This window comes from Palaemon carinicauda, chromosome 15 (assembly GCF_036898095.1).
Source record: "Palaemon carinicauda isolate YSFRI2023 chromosome 15, ASM3689809v2, whole genome shotgun sequence".
NCBI lineage: Eukaryota > Metazoa > Arthropoda > Malacostraca > Decapoda > Palaemonidae > Palaemon > Palaemon carinicauda.
In genome coordinates this window covers 25,467,986-25,473,502 of record NC_090739.1, presented here as the reverse complement: position 1 = coordinate 25,473,502, position 5,517 = coordinate 25,467,986, and positions in this window count along the sequence as shown.

Below are 5,517 nucleotides of genomic sequence, written 5' to 3'. Positions count from 1 at the left end.
ATTCAGACGAGGAAGTGATTCAATTTTGAAAGTCCAAAGGTCAAGGTCGACCAAATTAACCTTAACCGCTAGTTCGAACATGGTTGTCACACGCCCACTGTCTAAACTGATTCTGGTAAAGGCAAGCTGGTTTCGAGAAGTAAGTTGCCATGGCGTAGGTCTGCACTCTTAGAGTGCTTTTTATAAATATATTAGAAAGAAATTCATAACTTCCACGATTCTAGGAAGCACATCGTCCTAGGTTTCTGAATTTTTTATTTCACAGAGAAAAAGTTTATGGAATCGAGAAACAAAAGCGAGAACCGAAATCCAAGATACTCATAAGATGTTAACTATGCACAAGGAGACATTTTGATACTCTTATGTTTGCAAGCTGTGCAGACTTCGAAAACATCATTGCATATGGAGGCGTTCATGAATCCGAGACAAGACTTTAATCTTAAGTGTATATCAACCAGTGTCGGTTCGAAGGTATTTTTAATATATTTTTCACGGTCAGTCATATGTGGCTCGATTTTTCTTGCGAGCATATTTTTTTTGGATTGGATAGAGAAAGAGGGAATGAAATTTGATAATATACTTTTTGAAAACTTAAACTTATCTGTTTTCAGTTAACAACTAAATCATTATGATTAATGAACCTTAAGATTAAAATGTTATGAGAATGTCCTCCTGTACCCTGTATAAGGAATATTTCTAAAGAAAAATATTATTTCCTTATACATAGACTTTCGTGTTGTGTTGGGAAACATATTTTTAATTTTGATATTAATAACAAAAATGATTATTTTTATTAATCATACAATAATTAAAGGTGTGAAATTCACAATGATCTTAATAAAAATTTCGAATTTCGACCTCATATGGGGATCGAGCCCTGGAAGTCAAGCCTTTCATTTTTTTCAATTGCACTCGTGATTTTTGAGGATTTCCATTGATAATAATAATAATAATAATAATAATAATAATAATAATAATAATAATAATAATAATAATAATAATAATAATAATAATCTACAGTTATATTACATTATATTTCTAAAACGAGAGCTTTCAAATATTTTTCAGTGTCTCTTCAGCCTAAGAATGAAAAAGTCTTACAATGGTTGGAAGTTAGGCTAAAAACGTATGGCAATTACAATACAGAAATTACTAAACAACCAAAGTAGGAGTCAAAGTTTAAAGATCAGATTAAAAGGAAAAGGCAATTTGCCAACGAGTGAACGCTCTTAAGAGTTCAAATAGCAATTCGCCGGATAAGTGGATGTTTTGCATCCTATTACGGATTCTTTCCGATCGTCTTGGTGGCGGTCTATTTCCCCAACTGGTTAATGCTGATGTCCTGCAAATGTAGCACTCCGCTGGTGTCGCCATTGGTGCTATGATAAATTGCAACAATGCCATGAGCTTATACATGAGGCAACAGAGCATCGGCAGTATTGCCAACACTTTTTAAAAATTTTTATTTAAAAAAACGGTTAAAGTTTGGCAACATTTACTCCAAGATTTTTACTGTTTTAAAAACAGTTATATCGACGTAAAAGAGTGATGTTACGGCCACCAACCCGTAAAACATAGTAACAAAGTAAGGTAAAATTACAGTCGCCTGTATTTTACTTGAAAACTTTATATTTTTTACGGAGAATTGTCCATAAAAATTACAGCTTTTCTAACAGTGAACTCTAAAGGCTTTGAAAATATTTATAAAAATAATATTACTAATAATGCAGTTTTCCCTATTAAAAGATTTGTTATTGTGAAAAGTGTCCATTCGTGAAACAAGGCTCCGTCAACTATCCTCCTCTGACCATTATCCAAGTCTTTATAGATTATAATAATAATAATGCTTCTTACCTAATTTCTTACTCATAAGACTCATTCCATAGTTATCTGCTTTTTGTGGTAGCGTAGTGGAAACAAAGACGACTCGCAATCTGTTGATCTCGTGTTCATCTCTGTCAGCTAGGTATTGGAGTTTGGGAAGTCCCATCAATTCTAACTGCTGAATCATCAGCAGCTATTGTTCTGTTTTCCCCAGTCAAGACGTGGGTGGCATGGAAGGTTGGATGATGTTCTTATGCAAATACCCTTTGTCTAATTGAAATTGTGCAAAAAAGGGTAGAGCATTGATTGGATCAATTCTTTATTCGCAATAATTCGCGAACCCTCTTTGGTAGATAAAGTTTGCATTTGTTTAAGGCAGAAAATGCTTTACGTATTTCCTTTGTGTGCTTAATATCCTGAAACTACCGTGGGAGCAAATGGCCTAGTTACTCATCGAAAAATGAATTAACAAAAGGGAATATTTGTACAATTGAATTGTACAAAAGAGGAAATGTCGTGGTCATCCTTTCATGCCATGAATTGTCTTATTTGAACCAACCTTCTGAAATATAAGGATATATACAACCAAAATTGGTCGAATAAAAACATTAATATGATTTTCATGGCTTACGTGATAGATAGATATGAAACTGCGTAAACGACAAATAAATATAAATTGAATTATTTCATTTTTCTTGTGTCGTACAGCACTTTAACACACACAAAAATTATGAGTGTGCGTGTCTATTTAAATATATATATATATATATATATATATATATATATATATATATATATATATATATATATATATATATATATATATAATTTAGCCCTTTCTTTACGTGTATGTGTGTCTGTGCACGCGTGATAGCGTATTATGTCTGTATTTGTGCTTGCCATAGAGATAGAGGAAAAGCATTATATTTTATTAGTTATCATTCAGGCATCTCTCAAAGAGAAAGGTAAATTAATTAATGACTATTGTATGAGTTTTGTAACGCCAAGCTTTAGTGGTTCGATAATTTCTTGGTCCCGCAGGTAAACATTCTCAACACTCACCCCCCTTCCTTAGTCTAGTAGAGAGAGAGAGAGAGAGAGAGAGAGAGAGGAGAGAGAGAGAGAGAGAGAGAGAGAGAGAGAGAGAGAGAGAGAGAGAGCATGTGTTTATTGTCCTCAAGACGAAATTCTGATTCCAGGAAATGTCAATTTCTGCTGAGTAAAAGGCCATCCAGGAGTTGGGAGATCTGGACTCCATCAACTCAATCATTGTCATATACCTTTTTCGAAGAGAGAATGCCATCTTTTGCTTTCTGTAAACAAGATCCTTTGTTTTGACATGTAGCATTCAGGGATGGTATGAAAATATGCAGAAAGTTCCATAATTACGGCATAAGGGTGCCTTTCCAAGATTATGGTAAGCACTTTCCTTTTATAGATAAATCTTCAACTTTTTTTATTATTATTATTATTATTATTATTATTATTATTGTTGTTGTTGTTGTTGTTGTTATTATTATTATTACTTGCTAAGCTACAACCCTAGTTGGAAAAGCAGGATGCTATAATCCCAGTTGTGGCAAAGGGGAAAATAGCCCAGTAAGGAAAGGAAATAAGGAAAAATAAAATGTTTTAAAAACATTAACAACATTAAAATAAATATTTCCTATATAAACTATAAAAACTTCATAAAACAAGAGGAAGAGAAACCAGACAGAACAGTGTGCCCGAGTGCACCCTCAAGCAAGTGAAGTGCAATCTTGCATCTTTTATTTTTAAATATAATTGTGGAACAAATAATAGGAAACGTATTTTAGGTGTTTTAAAAACATGCATATTGGCCATAATGAAAACTGTAGGGATGATGATAATCATTAATATCATTATCATCATTATCACCATCAAAATAATAATGATAGTAATAAGAATAATAATAATAATAATAATAATAATAATAATAATAATAATAATAATAATAATATTCATTATTGTTATTATTGTTATTATTATTAATGAAAATGATAATAATAGTAACAGTTTAGTAGTAGTAGATAGTAGTAGTAGTATTATAAACCAATATTAGTAATAATCAATATAACTAAATAGGGTAATAACGATAATAACAACAATTAATAATAATGATAACGATAATAATAGTAATAGTAACAAAACCAAATTTTTCTAAAGTCCCAACCATTTTCCAGTTGAACAAGGAACACAAGAATCCTTGCAATACTCTCGTCTAATGGCTTCGCTAATGGCATGGGTTAGTAGATGTTGCAAAAGATGATGTTTCACCTAAATTCTGTCAATCATCCTTAAACAGTTTCTGTGCCATTATCTGGACAATGGGGAAGTTTTAGCCGATTTATTATTATCATTATTATTATTATTATTATTATTATTATTATTATTATTATTATTATTATTATTATTATTATTATAACGAAGGTAATGAAGATGAAAAAATATGTTGATGATAGTGATTATTATCATTACGATCATTTTAATTATGGCCATTAGAATACCTAAAATAAGTCTCATATTACTCGTTCTCCAAACTATCGTTTGCTGTGTTTTGAATATCATTATGTAAATGTTTCAACCTCTATTTCCTGGAAAGCTCATTTATATTGAGACTATATAACAGACATATCCCATTGAGGGTTGAACGTTGACGTCAGGGAGAGAGCGCTAGATCACTGGTGATAAGTAGTTTCTTAATATGAAGTAACGTCGACTCCCTGTGTGTATATACGAATATATATATATATTATATATATATATATATATATATATATATATATATATATATATATATTATATTTATATATTTATATATTTATATATTTATATATTTATATATTTATATATTTATATATCATTTGGATATGAATTGTCTCAGTTTTTATACGGTACGATATTATAGAACGACCTTATTGAAGTGTTTTATAGCTTCGGTAGATTTCATCCGCCGGGTATTAAGGTTTATTATAGTTCTCTCTTGCTGTAAGTATCTTTTTCTTTCTTTAACTGTCTTTTCTTTCTGTCTGCCTATGCAATATTTATTTATTTGCTTATCTTCCTATTTTTCTCTTTGAGGCATTTCCAGAAAAAAAGTTGAAAATTTTCAATGCAAACATTGGGTTAAACGAAAGTCCTACAGGATATCATTCTTAAGACTTTATAACATTGCTATGTTTACTAACTATTTCATCGTTCTATTGTAAAATTAGTCCATGGGACTTGAGAGAGAGAGAGAGAGAGAGAGAGGAGAGAGAGAGAGAGAGAGAGATGAGGAGAGAGAGAGAGAGAGAGAGAGACAGGCTTTATGAAATATATGATTTATACTTACTTGGACACATGATTAATAATGTTGTTTATATACATATGATAAGTCATATATATATATATATATATATATATATATATATATATATTATATATATATATATATATATATTTGTGCATATATATATATATATATTTATATATATATATATATATATATATATATATATATATATATATATATATTGTATATAAATATATATACTGTATACCTAATGTCATTGTGACGGTACTGTTACACTAAAAACACATATATAGGTAATAAAATATAAACTAGTGCATTTATTGATAACCTAAAATACTGAATCATTGCCAGTACATAAGAGAGAGAAGAATATATTT